This window comes from Hydractinia symbiolongicarpus, chromosome 5 (genome assembly GCF_029227915.1).
Source record: "Hydractinia symbiolongicarpus strain clone_291-10 chromosome 5, HSymV2.1, whole genome shotgun sequence".
In the NCBI taxonomy this organism is placed as follows: Eukaryota; Metazoa; Cnidaria; class Hydrozoa; order Anthoathecata; family Hydractiniidae; genus Hydractinia; species Hydractinia symbiolongicarpus.
The window spans coordinates 26288603-26309476 of record NC_079879.1 but is presented as its reverse complement, the minus strand read 5'-3'; the positions used below and the strand labels follow the sequence as shown (position 1 = coordinate 26309476).

Below are 20874 nucleotides of genomic sequence, written 5' to 3'. Positions count from 1 at the left end.
GCTTCACAAAACATTCAATATCGTATATATTGCGGGAATGGTTTCCTAAATTTTGTTTTCAGTATTGTATGTGTAGGTGTGGATGTGCCAGGCTAATTGCCTAAATATTTACCCTAATAGGACATCTTTCCCAATTACTTAATTCAATTCGCTTGCTTGTGTACTGACTAGAATAAAGTTTCCCCTTGCTTTTTTGTTTCCGAACAAACTCGTTAAAATTTAGAACACTTGTACACATTTCATGTGATAAAAAAAGACCTTAAATGTTAATCGAGATATTTAGTAGGCCTTTGCGTTTTAATTCTTAGTATTTAACCAGAATTTCAAAATTTGTTTAACGATGAATTTCACGTTGCAAAAATTAAATGCGTACGGTACGGTATGGATGGATGCGTTGTTTTATGAATGACGAGCATATGCCATAACCCATTGGGTAATTAATTACTCTGCAAGTAATAAAAGAGACACAGTTACATTAATACATGCAGCCATGCTGCCGAGCATGGTGATACATACTAACTTTCTGCAGCCCTTCCCTGGCCTCTTCCCAGCTGAACTTGTGTTATGTTATATAAGTACAACGTCGTCCGTAGCGAGGTTATAATAATACAACCTCGTCCCTGGCTATAATCGCTGTTGCGATGTCAGAAAAATACAACTAGTAGCTTTTTAAACGTCCTGGATATTTACGTTACACTTTAATAAGGGACATTAAATTAACGTGAATTTTTAAAAAAGTCTGGCTAAAAAGCGAAAATAGCCGAAAACCAGTTGGCTGAAACAAAGTTTTCAGATAGGTGGCTACACCCTTTACTTTAGAAAAAAATTTGGCGAAAGTCTAAAGTTTGTTAATTCAAGGAGACAACAGTTTCAACAAACCTGTAATACTTAGCTACGGTTTTTAACTCACAATTAATTTTGTAACAACAAGCTTTATGATGTGTTTTTATTTGAAGTGACATTGAATTTTGTGAATTCCAAGTAAATTAAGTCTATTGTTGCAAGACTATGAAAGTTATTGGTTCGAATCCAATCCATCTTTAAAAGGTGGTAGTTCAAATTAAAGAACAACATGGTATGCAGTAATTAGTTTCATACTGCAACAAACAATAATCCAAATCAATTCAAAATTTGTGATTCATTCAGTAATACACTTATTCTATCTTTTTGTGTGCAAAATTGCGGTGTAATAGAATAAGCTACATTAATCTCCGGTATTTTAATTATTTTTAATTGCCATTGATCATAAGAACCGCCGTACGCTTTGTTACCCAGTCTTTTGTAACCACATCATCAAGTTCTATCCAAGCCAGTACCGATAAGTAACGATATGGAGGAGATTCTTATTTATCTTTTGCTGCTTTTTTAAAATGGAAACAAATCAGAAATTTAAGCTCTTCGAATTTTTCTACCGTGATTAATCAAAAGTTAAGGCTCTTTACATTGCTTTTTAATGGTTCGACAACGAAGATTTGAACAGCCAGATTTGAATAGTAAAGTTGTTGGGTTTTGACAAGGTTTAAAATGTTCTCCTTAAGACATTTTTGACTTCTAAGGGCTTTGTTTTTACAACATACTCACTATAAAAAACGGACAATATATCGATAATGTAGAATTGATATTATGTCCATATGCACTGGAATGAACGGGCTTCTAAATATTGATATATTGACCATATGTATGAAAAATGGATATATTGATGATTTTTTCGGGAGATCCGAGAATCCATATAATATAGAGACCTGGTGACTATGTCAGGACGGAGCGCATCACTGCTGCGTCTATCCGCTGCACTGCAGGGCGTTCCGCGGTTTACGGACTACTGCATCCTTGTTCCCATCCTCTTCCCTGTTTCAAACAAGGAAATATAACACTAAGATTTATTTATTAACGTCATCATCAGGCATCTACAAACTTGAGAAGCCGCCACTTACACTAGGCTGAGTCTGTAGCCAGGATAGCCAGCTCAACCATCCATAACATTTCATATCATACTTTATGACTAGCCTAGTTATTTAAGCTTTCTTTGATAGAGAAAGAAAAAATTGATCATAAAGGCGGTTTGAAGGGAAAACGCTGGGTCTCCTGGCTAAATTTGTGGCTAGACAGACTCGTTTTTTCACAGAACTGTGCGTTTCTCTGCACGATAGTCGTTTAGGGGACGTAGGTAATGTTTATTTACAGGTAATCAAGATTCTAATATGAAAGTGAAAAACAATAAACTGCGAAAATCTATTTCATGAAATTTAAATTCACTTTTCGAACGTTTTCTTCAATTCAATTCAATCTTGCAAAGTTTCTATGATTAAAGTAGGTAAGATATATTCTATCATCTGAATATATCTTCTTGTTTCATGCAAAAGATCTAGAGTGGATCTCAACAAAGAATTATCCTGCTAGCAAAATGGAAAAGTTGCTCCGTGAAAAACTTGAAAATAACAACAGCAAGAGAAAAGGACAACGACACCTTATTTCATGGGCAGAAGCAATGCATATAAGGACAAACAAGAAACAAAGAAGGCAGATAATAAAAGGAGGATTGAATTACATAGTATGTAAATCTGTGGAGACGTTGATAAAGACTTCATGAAATGTTATAACACCATTGCGGGGACATTGGTGTACCTCGTGTTGAGGAGAAGTCTGGCGAAGACAGTGATTTTGATTTCCCATGGATGGAAAATACAGAGATTGATGGTAAGTAGAATTGTTGTTACATTTCTTGACACTTCATATATCATGATTTTACACTCATTGTGAAAACATTCGGGTTGAGGTACTGTAGGGTTTAAAAAATAGTGGCGACAACGAAAATCAGTTGTTGAAAAGATGTGAAGAAGAAGTCAGCATACTCAAAAAAGAAATGTCTAGCTACTGGCTTTTTTACAGTATAATTGGAAAATGAGATAGATGTCAATAGCTTCAACTTTTATGCGAATGAGGTATGCTGAATGCTTCTTTTGCCTAATTGTGCTAGTTTATATTTATATTTATTTTTTTTTGGTTTTGTCAAAAGTTCAGGATTCTTCTTTATTGTGTGCTTCTCTTATCTTATCTTAACAACAGCTCTTGCAGTTTTAAAACTTAGGATTAGATATGGTTTCTCAAATGCTTTTCTATGACATTTTTTTATATTTCAGTGCTTACCAATGGCGAAAAGGTTAATCCTGAAGGAAGGCATGGACTTCGCGGAAAGGCAACTGTTGGAAGGGTGTCAGGAATTGCTGGTGTTATTGCCATTGATCAAAACATATCTGCTATAGATAATGAAGATGATTTGACAAAAAAGTGACAGTGAAAGCGATTTTTCCCTGTCCGGCTCAGACAGTGACCCGGAATAATGTAGCTCTTATCGTCTGTATTTATTATTTGAACTACCATAGCTCTTTTCCGGGATTACATATTTTTTTAAGATTTCGTATCGTATCCGAAATCTTGTTTAAACGGGCTTTTTCCTCCTTCGTTTTCCTTCTTATCCTTCTTACTCATTTCACACAGTATGTTCTATTGTTTGTAATCTCTTTAATAATAGCCGTCGTCTGTCTGTGTGTCCGCGAAAGCCGTGTCCCGTAACGGAAACACGAATTTTTAAAATGCGCATCAATACCAAATGCGATATATTTCTGTCCACTTTGTTGCAACGGGTTAATTTGAAGGACGGACGACCCCGTGGATTTTTCCACGGGCTAACGACTAGTCTCTATAATAATAGCCGTCGTCTGTCTGTCTCTGCGCGGACCCCCCGCTGAGTTAGAAAATGATGTTGCGGAAACACGAATATCAAATGCGATATGTTTTTATCCACTTTGCTGCGACAGGTAAATATAAAGGACGGGCGACTAATCAACGACTAGTCAATTTATATTATCAACTTGTGTCAAGTCATTAAAGTATGTTTCTGAACTATAAAGGGAATGAAATAAATTGAATTTGTTCCGAAATCTTTTAGCCTGCAAGGACTTTTCATTCTACTTTAATCAAGAAGAGAAAAACTATTAGCTCTATACTATATTTCAACTATTTGTAGAATATATATTTTTCCTTTTTAACAAGTAGTTAATTGCTTCTTAGAATAATACAAGACGTGTAATATACGTAAAACTAGCACACCTCATACGTGACACTGTATTATACATATTCATTTGTGGAAATAAATTAAAATCAATCACAATGGGCGAAAAGTGAATGTCTCAAAATATCATTCCCTATGTAATATATTAAAAAGGATGACCACAAGCTTGATCATATTATTTTTGAAGTAATCATAAAAAAACTTCCTATATTAACAAAAAGCAATTCATAAAGAAGTAGCAATCTTCTTGTGAAACATTCTGTGATGCCACGGATGCTAATTGTTTTGACTTTCGTAGTGCATGAGCATATTTTTAGAAAGTAGCTTTTAGTCTGTGAAATACACAAACACTACTAGATTTCATCAAGACTCTACAATTATAAACTACAATCGTTCAATATATATTAACAATTGTTTGACAAAAAACGGATTCTTCTATATTCGAAAGCATAACAGATTAATCCTTAGCGAAGACGGCGTGATACATATTTGCCGAAACTTTGTTCCGGTATACGTTAACAAGTTTTAATGTTGTGAAACAAAAAAAGGTTTCTTTCAACCAAGAGATAATCGGCATATACAAAAGTATTCAGGTCTTAATTCATCGAAACAAGACAAGTAGAGTTCGTATATGTGACAATACCTTAGACACATTTCATTTTCCGGCCAAAATTAAGCGAAACGAGAGAAACATGGAGCGCTTAATTGATAATGGCATAGACAAGTGCCGACTTCGGTGATTTTTGGTCTAAAATTTCGTTTTATATTGTCAAAATTGAACGAAACAAGAGAAACATGGAGCGTTTAACTGATATTATCATAGACAAGCGCCAAATTCGGTAACTTTTGTTCTGAAATTTTATATTCCGGCCAAAATTGAATGTCAAAAAGTATTATCTAAAAGGTTATGAAAGGCCCAATTCACCAAAACAACTGAACCTGTTATGTATAGATTGCTTCTAGAAACATGACCATTTTCCTGAATTTTTATCAATGGCCTAGCTCACCGAAACAAGTAATTCTATTATGTACGGATTGCTTCTAGAAACAGGATCTTTTTCCTGAATGTTTATCAATGGCTCAATTTACCGAAATAACCGCATCTGTGATATATGGATTGCTTCTAGAAATAGGAGTTTTTTCCTGAATGCTTAACAATGGCCCAATCCACCGAAACAACTGAATCTGAGATGTATGGATTGCTTCTAGAAACAGGAGCTTTTTTCTAAATTTTTATCAAGGGTCTAATTTACGGAAACAACCGTATCTCTTACGTAATACTGATCACTCGCCTTCACTACTGGTATTTGGAACATACATTGCTTGTGATGTATTCTGTTAGACTCAAACAAACTGATCATGTCTCGTTGGGTAAGCGCAGTAAAACACAAGATGTGAAATTGAGAATGAATATTTAGGCGTGTCTGCTAAATTTGTTTCTTTGTCTCTGATATTATGATGACCACTGGCGAATCGGCCATCATGGCTTGTTTATCTACCAACTACAATTGATGTACTGATAAGAATCGTTTTGTGGGAAGATGCCCAGATAATTTTTCGTTTGTATATAGTGCGAGACCATCATGGCGATGGTAGTCACCGTTTTCCCCAGTTCAATTTAACTGAAAAGTTAGAATATTTTTTGAAACTATTTGTATGAAGCTTAACTGCTGTAAGCCCCTGCGCTTCTTAACAGGCTACTACACTCTACTACAAGCTACTACAGGCTACTACACTCTGCTACAGAGAAATACGCTTTACTACAGAGAAATACATTCTACTACGCTCTACTACAGGCTACAACAGTCTACTACAAGCTATTACAGGCTACTACACTCTACTACAGAGAAATACGCTCTACTACGCTCTACTACACGCTACTACACTCTACTACAGAGAAATACGCTTTACTACAGAGAAATACATTCTACTACGCTCTACTACACGCTACTTCACTCTACTACAGAGAAATACGCTTTACTACAGAGAAATACGCTCTACTACAGAGAAATACGCTCTACTACGCTCTACTACGCTCTACTACACGCTACTACACTCTACTACAGAGAAATACGCTTTACTACAGAGAAATACATTCTACTACGCTCTACTACACGCTACTACACTCTACTACAAGCTACTACAGGCTACTACAGGCTACTACAGATGCTACTACAGGCTACTACGCTCTACTACAAAGAAATACGTTCTACTACGGCCTGCTACAGAAAATAACGTACTGCTACACATCGCTACGAAAAATTACGCTTTGCTACATTGTATTACAAGGAAAGAAAGGGCTTGCTACACTCGACAACAGACATTGATAAGTCTCACTACAATGTGCTTTATGGAGAATAGCACATTATTATCTCTACAAGGCTTGGGAACGTACATAGGTCTAACGCATGTTGAATACTATATTTCCTTCATTTTCAGGAAGTAATACGTGGACGACTTACCATAAATTCACACTGTATCAATATCTATTATATGTAACTATATTGTGGCAATAATATGCTGCAATATTTTCGCAATATGCTGCAAGGCCGATATGTAAATTGTTTCTTTTTTCCCTGTTTAGATTTGGACAAGTTGAAGCCCAAGTTAACCATCGCGTCTTATGATGTCTACGTTGGTTTAGGGTTATATTTAATTTTAGCTATTAGCGCGCTAATGTTGTCCGTTCCGATCCGCTTTCGCTTTTAAATGGAAATTCACCTTGGAAATTAGCCAGTGTCAGAAGTGGACAAATTTTATGAGAAAGTTTAATTAAAGTTCTTATACTTCAAGTCAGTTTTGATTTTCTCCGCAATTTCTTGTATTTATTACTCATGGTCTCAAGATTTGGAAAAAGAAAGTTCGAAAAATTTAAAGAATGCGCGAAAGTGTTAGTGGAGTGGCCTTTTGTGCAGTTGGAAAATACGTTAGCAGATGTCTACTCTAGGAATTTTACGATATATTTTATTGTACGAGATGCTTTTACGAAGTTTTAAAATCTTTTGTTTAAAATTAATTTCTTTTTTCAGTGTCCTTTATTATTCAAGTTATTATGCTGTGTAAAGTTTCTACATTAGACATTGTGATAAAATGAACCGGACATCATCTTTCAAGATTTGCTTTCCCGCGCATTCTCAAACAGAAAGAATAAGGAAATGCTCATAACGTTTTTGAAGTGGAATCAAACCTTCTGACAAAAAATTAATTGTTGTGAGAATTTTTTTAGCCCTGACAAATATCTTTATTTTGGTAAGGGTGTGACATCTTTTTGTTCGATTATGTCCATGCGCATCGTATCTTTAGAGAAAATAATTGTAAATATTGTTTTCTTTTGTTATGTTATTTATAAAAAGAAAGAAAACAGCAGATCATACAAGCTTTTTTACTTACATCAAGCCAACGCAACGGAAGCCAACGTAAAACGGCCACACCTTGGACTTCAGAAAAGCTCTGTTATTTTTCTCTTTCAAAGAGGGAGGGCTGAACCCCCAGCCCCCTAGTGGCGCCGCCCCTGAAACTAGCGAGCTGAGCGCAAGCAATACCCATTTGACATTTAAGTATGCGTAAAAAATAGCCAACCCCATGTTCCATCTTTGGTCGAAGATTTTAAAGTAAAAAAGATCTGTCAGTTTAATATTGTTCATTTTAGTCATCACCTCTAAAATGCATTTTAAACATCTTTGATTTCCTCAAGCAATTTCTAGAGAAGCGCGGGCAAGTTGATTGCGCGCTAAAAGCAAAAAGTGTTAATGAAAGAAAAGATATACCATAAAGGACACGGTTTTCTTTTTTCCTTAGTTTCTCCTGTTTCTTTTTTGCTGTGAGTAAAAAAGTTGGTAACTGGAAGACAAAAAAGTTTAGAAAAAATGTTTGTACCAAAAGTAATTAAGCTAACTTTCGAAATGTTTTTAGGGAAGCATTGAAATTGTATTGATGTAACTTGCCGGCTAAATTGAGTTAAAAGTTATCTTATGCATCAGTATATTCCATCAAAATTAGCCACACGTTTTCACAATTCGTTGAAAATAATGCTTAAAAGATTTTATCACTATGAAATATAGTCTCAGGGTAAACAAATAATAACTTGCTTTGAAATACAACTTTCAAGTCAAGTTTGCAAAAACATTAACAACAGATATCGCCCTCGCCTGTGTAACGAGGACTTGATCAAGTTCCTTTATTAGCTGCATTATGCTCTTGTTTAGCCGTCAAGTAAGCGCTAGCCGCTTTGCCACAGGCAACAAACTCTGCCGACGAAGACAATGTACTGCTATAAATAACAGTTCACAACGTTCTTCATAATTTAAAGTGGAAAAAGAAAAAGAAAAACATTAAAAATATGGTTTGTTTTGTTTTAATATTACCTTTAAATTTAACGCAGGCAGACAGGGTGGTTTGGGGTTGTTTAAAATAATAACTCGGCAAACGATGTTTATCCGTTAAGTTACGATCGTTCAAAACTTTTTCTATTCATTAAATTTAGAAGTCGGTACGTTCCGAATTAAAATCAAGAATGACATACATTATCAGAGAAATTACCAAAGGAACAAAATTAACGACTACGAAATTAACACGAAAGAAATTAAAACAAGGAAAACATATATTATTTCTTTTGAAATATTTTTTATAGTGTTTACATATTTTAAACATTAGTTCAAACCATTATTATTCCAAAGTTAAGTTTGGTTCTCACAATAGGGATAACTCAGTTCCGTTTTCTTTTTACAAAATATGATAAAAACACTAAGAATTTTAGGGGCGCTGGCACTTTTTAAAAGATTTCCATCATATTTGGACTTTTTAAAATGTGCTGCCAGCCCCCTTAAAACATTCAGCGATTTTTATAATAATGATGATTCGTATGATGCCGTTCCAACCTTTGAGATGATTGGTCTGAGAGGTAAATCGGCAACGTCGTCTGTTTTAAGCTTGTGTACTTTGACAGTACCATACAGTTTGCCAGGGGCTGAGTCAGTGGGATATAGGCTCGTGGTGGAGAGCGGTCATGCACCAGTGAAAAAGGACGATTCTACGATTCCTTTTAAAACCAAACAACTCGGCAATTATTACAAACTAGTCGTTAACCCGTGGAAGAATCCATGGGGTCGCCTGTCCTTTATATATCGCATTTCATGTTTTCGTAACAGGAAGCGTCTTTAATGGCAGACAGACAGACGACGGCTATTATTAACTAGCCGTTAACCCGTGGAAAAATCCACGGGGTCGCCCGTCCCTTATATATCGCATTTCGTGTTTCGTGTTTCTGTAACAGGACGCGGTTTTCGTGGACAGACAGACAAAATACGGCTATTATTAAAGAGAAGAGAAGAAGGACAGCAGAAGCATTCCTTCACTTCTTACAGAATTTAAATGCTTGTAACCGGATTTTTAACATGTCCACAACAGATTGTGCGTTTTTAACAGCTTTTGTAATTAAGATGCATCGAACCCGTTGATGATAATTTCTGCTTCGTTGCTTAAATAGTGGTAAAGTTGAACGATTCAGGAAGCGTGGACTGGTTTTAAATCTAACAACTTTGAGGAAATCTTCACATCCGCAGGATCAATGCCTCGTTTCAACTGAATTGCCACTTGATTTGAAAACTTTTTATTGTACAAACTTTGTTTTAATAAGAAATAACAAAAATCCAAAATAAACAAAATTTTCGTCGAACAAAATTTTTCGCGGACTAAAATGACGAAAACTTCAGGTGTCCGAAAAATTTTGTCGGACAAAAGTTTTGTCCGACAAAGTTTTCGTCCAATTAGGTGAAAACACAGAAAACAGCCCGTCTAGCTAAAAAAATCGCTCAGCAATTTTATTTTGCGGAATAAGTCTGGTGTAGCTACCTGCTTTTGGCATAAGAATTACTAATTAAGAATTTTGTTGTAGCTGGCTAAACTGTATCACACATGCTTTTAGGCTTAATACGCTTTTCAAAAAAACTACATTGCATCTTTGGTTTACAGAACACAGAATACACTCTGTAAAAAGGCTAGGTAACTGTTACCCGCCGTTGAACACCCGGATGAGTGATTAATAAGAGCCGTCAACTGCGCCACATATTCAGGTAAAGCGCTTTAGTAAAGTTATGTAGTATGTAGTAAATCAAATGAAGTGCACACAACTTTATGGTGTGTCCAGTGTAATATGTTTTTTATCAAATAACTTTCCACAACTTAAGCTGAAATAAAAACACAGATTACAATTTGTTGTTACCCCGTCATAGCAAAAACTTTCTGGCAAACCTTTTTTATTTTTCGGATAATGTTCCCGGTGAGTGTTAGCTGACCATTTAGTACGGGTAAATAATGTGACACATCCATACAGATGTAATACCAATTTACCATGTCACACATGAGTATAGGCGTAACACTATTTTTCAAAAGAACTTCATCGCAAATTCGGTTAAAAAAAGTCCAGGAAACCGCTGTTGTTATCATGTTCAGTTAAAAAAATACTCAGCAATTTTATTTTGCACCATAAGTTTTCATAACAGTAATAAAAGTGGTATCTGCCTAACTTCATTTAGCATAAGAATTAAGAATTGTGTTGCAGCCAAACTGCATTTGGCTACTTTCACTTTTTGGTCAGAAGTAGCTAAGGAGCTAGCTAGGTAAACACAACTTTAACATAAAAATAAATAATACTGGCTAGGATATAAAGCTGTTATACTAAACTGAATAGTAATAACTAAGGCTAGCTAGCTAGCTGATTGTAGAATGCTCCTTAAAAATCTTCGTTCCTAGCCAAAAATCAAGAAATTTTTGGGTTTGAGATTTGTACTTAGCTACAAAACGTGAGAATATATTTATCTTAACATGTAAAAATATGTAAAAAAACAAAAATGAAAACCTTTTTGAAGACAAAAACAGATTAACCGTCAATGCCACAGCTTTTAAAATGGCCGTAGCTCAGATTGCTTTATCTTTCCTTCATTGGTAAAAATCTGATTCTGCGGGGTTTTCCCAAAATTTTCTGATAAAAGCCGCGCACAACCATTTTGAATATACAGAATACGGCTATTATTAAAGAGAAGATGGACAACAGAAGTGATAACCATTAAAAGAAATAAACTAACACTAAATACACAAGAGAAATCAGTGTCATTAAGGCTTTTTAACTAACTATACATAGATTTCCATAGATTGTAATGGCAATATAATGTGTGTTACGAGTAAGTTATGTGTGTTTGAGAATGTATTTACAGTCTCTGTGGATAAAGAAGTAAAAAAATTGTTGGAAAAAAACTTCATAAAAGACTGCATGTAATGATTGCATGATCCTTCTCTAAAGTGACCCTGTTCATTTAGGTGCAGTGATGGGTTGTATGAAGAAAAAAGTGCCAGCTTGTATAAGAATCGTGTTTTCAGTGTAAATTTAGCTGATTACTTATACAAGACTAGTTGATAAAGCCCATGTGAAAATCCACTAAGGCAGAAGAACAATGGAAAAATAGGTTGCTTTAGATTTTTTGCCGACGTCAGCAGTGCATATACAAAAAGAAAATTGGTTAAAATTAGTCATTCGTTGTCTGTAAGGTGTGGAGGTTGAAACGTTGACCAAAATAATGTATGGTATCGTATGTTTTTGACAAACGCTTAGGGAGATATAAGGGCTTAAAAATTTTTCTGACGTCAGCAAAGTCCCTACCAAAAGTTCCAAAAAATTTCTTAATTCGTACACCCGATGCATTCATCGTATAGATCTTGAAATGCAGATCAAGAAAATGTATAGGAACATGGACTTTTGACAAACGGTTGCAGAGATTGGGGTTTGAAGGTTTTGTGATGACGTCCTCAACCTTTCCATTCCGAAACGGATTCGGGGACCCAGGCTTGGGAAACTTACCCAAATTGGTCCCGGGTGGTCCCTAGTTACTTACGTGGTGAAAAATCACTGACGTCACCACCTCGTTTTCAAGTTATTTGGCGGTTGCAGAGATATTGGGGTTTGAAGGTTTTGTGATGACGTCCTCAACCTTTCCATTCCGAAACGGATTCGGGGACCCAGGCTTGGGAAACTTACCCAAATTGGTCCCGGGTGGTCCCTAGTTACTTACGTGGTAAAAAATCACTGACGTCACCACCTCGTTTTCAAGTTATTTGGCCTCAAAGCTTTAAGTGCACTGTAATGGCTTCATTTATTTAATATAGAATATTAACGTTAAAGTAGTCTTATTGACGTCGCGCCGTAACGTCAGAAAATTTAACATATTAGACATGCATTTTTCAGTTACTTCAAAGAAAATTTCGGTAAGATATATATATATATATATATATATATAATGTATATAAGATAAATGTTTATCATTCATTTATTTTTTATGTTAAAAAATAATTATTTGAGGAAACTTATTTTTTTTAGGAAAATCTTTGTAAAACATTCACATAACTATTTAAGTAATTTTGTTTAGATAAATGCTGTAATGCCAAAAGGAAAATACTGGGTTAGGCAGCCAATGGTAAGTTTTTATTAAATTTGATTTGAGATTTGAAATTTGATTTGAGGTTTAATTTGAAAAAAAATATAAAAGTAATGTTGTGTAGTGGGTTGCACGTACTATTACTTTCAGTTAAAAAGTCCAAAAATCAACGTGATAGAATATAATTAATTGGATATAACAATTTAATTGCTATGTTGTGCTTTTTTTATGGTTTATAGAGAACAGACAAAAGATATTGCCGACAGAAACGATGGTGAAAGCATTAGAGAACAAAGAATCTTTACAACAAGTGAAGGTTAGTCCGAACATATTAACTGTTTTCATGTTAGAGAAATGCTCGAATGTTCGTTGTTATCAATCTCAAGAAACCCTTTCGTATTAACGAATAAGATTTGTTCCATTTTTATTTATCTTATCTTTAGTGAAGAAACTCAAAGTCGCGATAACCTAGATTCACAGCAAGCATGACGAATTCATGGTGGTTCAGTTAAATTTAAAATATAAAATTATTGATAGATAGACAATTGTCAACCAGGCCTTAACTTTTGCAATCTTAAAGTTAAAGTCCAATAGACAAGTAAAAATTAGGGCCTAAAAATATTTTTCCGTTCGACTTCCTTTTGAATATTTTTCATTTTGTGTCGTAGTGTAAAACGTTTGTAATATTTTTTTGCATATTGGGAAAAGCTGCCAAAAGGGAACAAATCCATAGTTCAGCTTGTTTTGATTAACCACAAAAAAAGCTTAGGGATGAATTTCCCGTATTTAAAAGCAATCCATACACATTGTTTCAGTAAATTCGGTCTTTGAAAAAAACACGTTTGGGGAGATAATTTACCCGCATTAAGAAGCAATCCATACAAGCAATCCATGATATTCAGTTCTTTTAGTAAATTCGGTCTTTAGAAAAAACATTTACGGAGATAATTTACCGGTATTAAGAAGCAATCCATACATATAAAATTCAGTTGTTTTAGTAAATTCGATTTTTGAAATATATATATATATATATATGAACACAAATTGTAGCTATAGGAATAACCAACAAGATAGATGACTACATCAAGAATTAAGTAAAAAGATTTTATTATTTAAAATTTTCGTCATTTCATCGACTGACTTCTTCAGTATCGCTTACAATACAGTATTAACAATTAAAATATCTTATATAGTGATAAAAATAAATTATATACAATTAAATACACAAGGGTTTAAAACTGGTTTCCATCACCATCATCCTACTATCAACTTAACACACGGTTTCTACAACTTGCATTTTTCTGTTCTTTTAGTTCTATTCCAGTCATGAGAACCATTAAGTCCCTGATGTTGTGTGACGAGTGTCCCTATCCAGAATTTTTCTTTATCTAATAGCAAACTATCAATTTGCCTGTTTGTTAAATTCTCTCCATTGTTCACAACATCAACTATAATAAACCCAATATTTTGCACGGAGGCATTAGGGCATTCATCAATAAAATGTTTCACAACTTTGCAAGATGGTATCTTCTTTTTAATGTGGGATTTGTAATTCGAAAGTCGAGGCTTCCAAGCAATGTAAAAATATATAAAAAAACAAGGACAGACTTAGCAACGTCAACGTTACGCAACTTTCAAAATGGCCGTAATAACACTGCTCTCTGCTTTACACATCCCTTTGTCGTGGCTGCAAAATCTCGGATTGGTTTTTCAAAAAAAATCAGGCGTTGCAATTGAATGCTACACGCGGGAGAATAAAACAAAGTCGGTAAATATATATCGCATTTGGTATTTTGTGCAGATATAAGAATTTCGTGATTAATTAACAGGACGCGCTTTTCGCGGACAAACAGGCAAAATACCGCTATTAATAAAAAGACTAACGATATCATACGTCTATTGGTTTTTCGGTCAGTTGCTCATAAAGTTGATCTTGTTAACTCACCATATGATTTTTTAACAATAGCCAATAATAATTACATTATTTAGAACTATTTTCAGCTTTTGTACTCTGATCCTAACTTCAATGGAATATCAAATCTACGGAGACTCTTTAAATGAGATAAATTTTATACTTATGCCTTTTTGGAACATCTTTGTTCCATGTAAATAGAAGTTTTGACTTTTAATTTGGAATTCTTCCATCTTTTTCCTAATGATACGTTATATTACTGACATGCCTTCTACAGAATTTCAGCCTAAGAGCCTTTGCCGATAAAAAGTTATGACCTGTCAAATTTTAACTACAAACAATGGAATAATTTCATCGTAAACGGCTCTAAACTTTAATGTGATATAGCTTCTCTACGGCAGCAGCTTCTTCAGTCGGACAAAAATCATTGGAACATTTAAATTTTTATGCATCTAAGAATTCATTTGGTTTAAGAACTAATCAAGCTATACTATTGAAATACTGCACCGAAAAAAAGAAATAAAAAACACACGTAATGTCTTTGGATTGATTGGCCTGCTTTAGCGCTTTTGATGCGTCATTTTCAGGGAGGACACTTGTTTCTACTGCTGCACGGATAAGTACATAACAGTAAAGCCCGGTAAATTTATAGTATAATGCCTTGCCTCAGATTTGCATTTTTTAGGACTTGTGATATGTAATTTCGCGGGGGTATTAGTCCAAAATATCTTTTCTATTGGCTATCGGTGGGCATAGAACACCACCGCCAGTTCAATATATTGTACAAAAACGCCTCTTTGTTTAGCCTGCAATAGGGCTGTTATTATGTCTTGTTGCAAAAGGATATTTGAGCGAAATATCGTTTCTGTTTGTGTATGGATGTGTATCCAACCTCAAACTTTGTCTACTTTATAAAAACAGCTTTCCGTAAATGGCAGTTATGCGAAATATTCTGGAATATTACGCTGGTTATGGCCATCGACAGAAAAAATATGTAGTTTTTATGAAGCGACAGACATTATTATGAAGGTATTATGCAGTATTATGCGATATTACGTTGGTATGGCCATCGACAGAAAATTTATGTACTTTATATGAATTATGAAGGTATTATGCAGTATTATGCAGTATTATGCGATATTACGTTGGTATGGCCATCGACAGAAAATTTATGTGTTTTTTATGAATTATGAAGGTATTATGCAGTATTATGCGATATTACGTTGTTATGGCCATCGACAGAAAATTTATGTACTTTTTTTGAATTATAAAGGTATTATGCAGTATTATGCAGTATTATGCGATATTACGTTGGTATGGCCATCGACAGAAAATTTATGTGTTTTTTATGAATTATGAAGGTATTATGCAGTATTATGCGATATTACGTTGGTATGGCCATCGACAGAAAATTTAAGTAATTTTTTTGAATTATAAAGGTATTAGGCAGTATTATGCAGTATTATGCGATATTACGTTGGTATGGCCATCGACAGAAAATTCATGTGTTTTTTATGAATTATGAAGGTATTATGCAGTATTATGCGATATTACGTTGGTATGGCCATCGACAGAAAATTTAAGTACTTTTTTTGAATTATAAAGGTATTATGCAGTATTATGCAGTATTATGCGATATTACGTTGGTATGGCCATCGACAGAAAATTTATGTGTTTTTTTTAAATTATGAAGGTATTATGCAGTATTATGCAGTATTATGCGATATTACGTTAGTATGGCCATCGACAGAAAATTTATGTGTTTTTTATGAATTATGAAGGTATTATGCAGTATTATGCGATATTACGTTGTTATGGCCATCGACAGAAAATTTATGTACTTTTTTTGAATTATAAAGGTATTATGCAGTATTATGCAGTATTATGCGATATTACGTTGGTTATGCATTATTGACAGAAAAAATATGTATTTTTTATGGAACGATAGAGAGTATTATGAAGGCATTATGCAGTATTATGCGATATTACGTTGGTATGGCCATCGACAGAAAATTTTTGTATTTTTTATGTAACGACAGAGAGTATTATGAAGGTATTATGCAGTATTATGCGATATTACGTTGGTATGGCCATCGACAGAAAATTTATGTGTTTTTTATGAATTATGAAGGTATTATGCAGTATTATGCGATATTACGTTGTTATGGCCATCGACAGAAAATTTATGTACTTTTTTTGAATTATAAAGGTATTATGCAGTATTATGCAGTATTATGCGATATTACGTTGGTATGGCCATCGACAGAAAATTTATGTGTTTTTTATGAATTATGAAGGTATTATGCAGTATTATGCAGTATTATGCGATATTACGTTGGTATGGCCATCGACAGAAAAAATATGTATTTTTTATGTAACGACAGAGAGTATTATGAAGGTATTATGCAGTATTATGCGATATTACGTTGGTATGGCCATCGACAGAAAATTTATGTGTTTTTTATGAATTATGAAGGTATTATGCAGTATTATGCAGTATTATGCGATATTACGTTGGTATGGCCATCGACAGAAAATTTATGTATTTTTTATGTATTATGAAGGTATTATGCAGTATTATGCAGTATTATGCGATATTACGTTGGTATGGCCATCGACAGAAAAAATATGTATTTTTTATGTAACGACAGAGAGTATTATGAAGGTATTATGCAGTATTATGCGATATTACGTTGGTATGGCCATCGACAGAAAATTTATGTATTTTTTATGAATTATGAAGGTATTATGCAGTATTATGCAGTATTATGCGATATTACGTTGGTATGGCCATCGACAGAAAATTTATGTGTTTTTGATGAATTATGAAGGTATTATGCAGTATTATGCGATATTACGTTGTTATGGCCATCGACAGAAAATTTAAGTACTTTTTTTGAATTATAAAGGTATTATGCAGTATTATGCAGTATTATACGATATTACGTTGGTATGGCCATCGACAGAAAATTTATGTGTTTTTTATGAATTATGAAGGTATTATGCAGTATTATGCAGTATTATGCGATATTACGTTGGTATGGCCATCGACAGAAAATTTAAGTACTTTTTTTGAATTATAAAGGTATTATGCAGTATTATGCAGTATTATGCGATATTACGTTGGTATGGCCATCGACAGAAAATTTATGTGTTTTTTATGAATTATGAAGGTATTATGCAGTATTATGCAGTATTATGCGATATTACGTTGGTATGGCCATCGACAGAAAATTTATGTGTTTTTTATGAATTATGAAGGTATTATGCAGTATTATGCGATATTACGTTGTTATGGCCATCGACAGAAAATTTAAGTACTTTTTTTGAATTATAAAGGTATTATGCAGTATTATGCAGTATTATGCGATATTACGTTGTTATGGCCATCGACAGAAAATTTAAGTCCTTTTTCGAATTATAAAGGTATTATGCAGTATTATGCAGTATTATGCGATATTACGTTGGTATGGCCATCGACAGAAAATTTATGTGTTTTTTATGAATTATGAAGGTATTATGCAGTATTATGCGATATTACGTTGTTATGGCCATCGACAGAAAATTTATGTACTTTTTTTGAATTATAAAGGTATTATGCAGTATTATGCAGTATTATGCGATATTACGTTGGTATGGCCATCGACAGAAAATTTATGTGTTTTTTATGAATTATGAAGGTATTATGCAGTATTATGCGATATTACGTTGTTATGGCCATCGACAGAAAATTTAAGTACTTTTTTTGAATTATGAAGGTATTATGCAGTATTATGCGATATTACGTTGTTATGGCCATCGACAGAAAATTTATGTACTTTTTTTGAATTATAAAGGTATTATGCAGTATTATGCAGTATTATGCGATATTACGTTGGTTATGGATTATTGACAGAAAAAATATGTATTTTTTATGGAACGATAGAGAGTATTATGAAGGCATTATGCAGTATTATGCGATATTACGTTGGTATGGCCATCGACAGAAAATTTTTTTATTTTTTATGTAACGACAGAGAGTATTATGAAGGTATTATGCAGTATTATGCGATATTACGTTGGTATGGCCATCGACAGAAAATTTATGTGTTTTTTATGAATTATGAAGGTATTATGCAGTATTATGCGATATTACGTTGTTATGGCCATCGACAGAAAATTTAAGTACTTTTTTTGAATTATAAAGGTATTATGCAGTATTATGCAGTATTATGCGATATTACGTTGGTATGGCCATCGACAGAAAATTTATGTGTTTTTTATGAATTATGAAGGTATTATGCAGTATTATGCGATATTACGTTGTTATGGCCATCGACAGAAAATTTATGTACTTTTTTTGAATTATAAAGGTATTATGCAGTATTATGCAGTATTATGCGATATTACGTTGGTATGGCCATCGACAGAAAATTTATGTATTTTTTATGTATTATGAAGGTATTATGCAGTATTATGCAGTATTATGCGATATTACGTTGGTATGGCCATCGACAGAAAAAATATGTATTTTTTATGTAACGACAGAGAGTATTATGAAGGTATTATGCAGTATTATGCGATATTACATTGGTATGGCCATCGACAGAAAATTTATGTATTTTTTATGTATTATGAAGGTATTATGCAGTATTATGCAGTATTATGCAATATTACGTTGGTATGGCCATCGACAGAAAAAATATGTATTTTTTATGTAACGACAGAGAGTATTATGAAGGTATTATGCAGTATTATGCGATATTACATTGGTATGGCCATCGACAGAAAATTTATGTATTTTTTATGAATTATGAAGGTATTATGCAGTATTATGCAGTATTATGCGATATTACGTTGGTATGGCCATCGACAGAAAAAATATGTATTTTTTATGTAACGACAGAGAGTATTATGAAGGTATTATGCAGTATTATGCGATATTACGTTGGTATGGCCATCGACAGAAAATTTATGTATTTTTTTTGAATTATGAAGGTATTATGCAGTATTATGCAGTATTATGCGATATTACGTTGGTATGGCCATCGACAGAAAATTTATGTATTTTTTATGAATTATAAAGGTATTATGCAGTATTATGCAGTATTATGCGATATTACGTTGGTTATGGATTATTGACAGAAAAAATATGTATTTGTTATATAGAGAGGATGTCGGATAATGCGGTTTCATTTGTCGGGTCCATTTGGTTGGAGAAGTATGACTGAACGTCTGTCGGACTTTTAATATCGATAAAGTATGAAGGGTACTAGTTATGTTGTACGTCGTGTGTCGGGACCACTTAGCCCGGTGCTAAATGAAGTCGTTCCCTAAATAACGTTCGATTTGACTAGCAAAGTATACATTAATCCTGAAACTTACCCAACATCTAAAATATACTTTGTGTTGAAAACTTTAAAGTAATTGCTGCAACTCGCAAAATGTCCGTACAATATTGGCTTTTATTTAAAGTGGTTGTAGTCATATAGCAAATTCAAATTATCAACCGTCCATACTTCGCAATTCTCTCTTTTTCTAAGAAAAGACGAATGCTTGTATTTTAGAATCTATTTTATTGCGTATCCTAATTCTAAATTTTTATAGGACCTGAAATTAAATAACACCTAATGTAAAGTCCAACATGGTGAATGGATTTTGTCAACATTTAAAACAAAACGGAATGAATACTTTCATTTTCGCGCCACCGTTCGATTGACGCATGTTTTTGTTTGAGGTTGACTTTTTACAATAGGAAAAGATGCCTAAGCGACTGTGCCCATTCAATGAGAATTTTTCGCAGCTCAAAACACATGTCGATATGAGGCATGTTGGAAAAGAAGCATATGCAAAAGAAGTATATGAAAAAACAAGACAAATGATGCTTGCAGGAGCTGTGAAAGCGAGAAAAGACGAGCTTAGTAAGAAAAACAATAATACAACTGATAACTCGAGAGGGAAAGTTAACATTGGCCCTGTTTTTAAAGTTTTAAAAGAAAAATCTGGTTGTTATTTTTGCAAACACAAAACTAGTATCAATCCACTGATATCATGCTGTTATTGTGGAAAAAGTATTTGTAGTAATTCTTGCAGTAGAACTTGTGTTCAATGTGGTTATCAGTTTTGTCCAAGTTGCTGTGGAATTAATTATGACTACCTTGACGAGAAAGTACTGTGTGTTACTTGTACATAAAAATATAACTACACCACTACACAATTAGTATATTATATAAAGAGCTGTCGTTCCAAACAGAGTTGTTTTGTTAGAAGTATAAAATTCTGAAACCTATATGGTGTAAAAAAATTTGCTGACATTAAATAAGTAATTAATTGGCCGAGTCTAGCGGCAAATTTGCCGTTAACGGAGACGAAAACTGTTTGTCGACGGCCCCTTCAAGTCAAGATATGTGTAATCAATATAACTTAGCTTAATTCTCCCATGTGACTTGCCTGGGTAAAAAATGGGTTTACTAAGTAAACCTCCT

At 33.7% G+C, this 20874-nt stretch overlaps 1 long non-coding RNA gene across 1 annotated transcript; it reads left to right on the top strand.

The window, feature by feature from the left end:
• The first annotated feature begins 9851 nt into the window (after nucleotides 1-9851).
• On the top strand, nucleotides 9852-14302 carry LOC130645709 (uncharacterized). The gene is made up of 2 exons (XR_008982724.1): nucleotides 9852-11341; nucleotides 12490-14302. It is a non-coding gene; the product is annotated as an uncharacterized LOC130645709 (long non-coding RNA).
• The last annotated feature ends 6572 nt before the right edge of the window (nucleotides 14303-20874 follow it).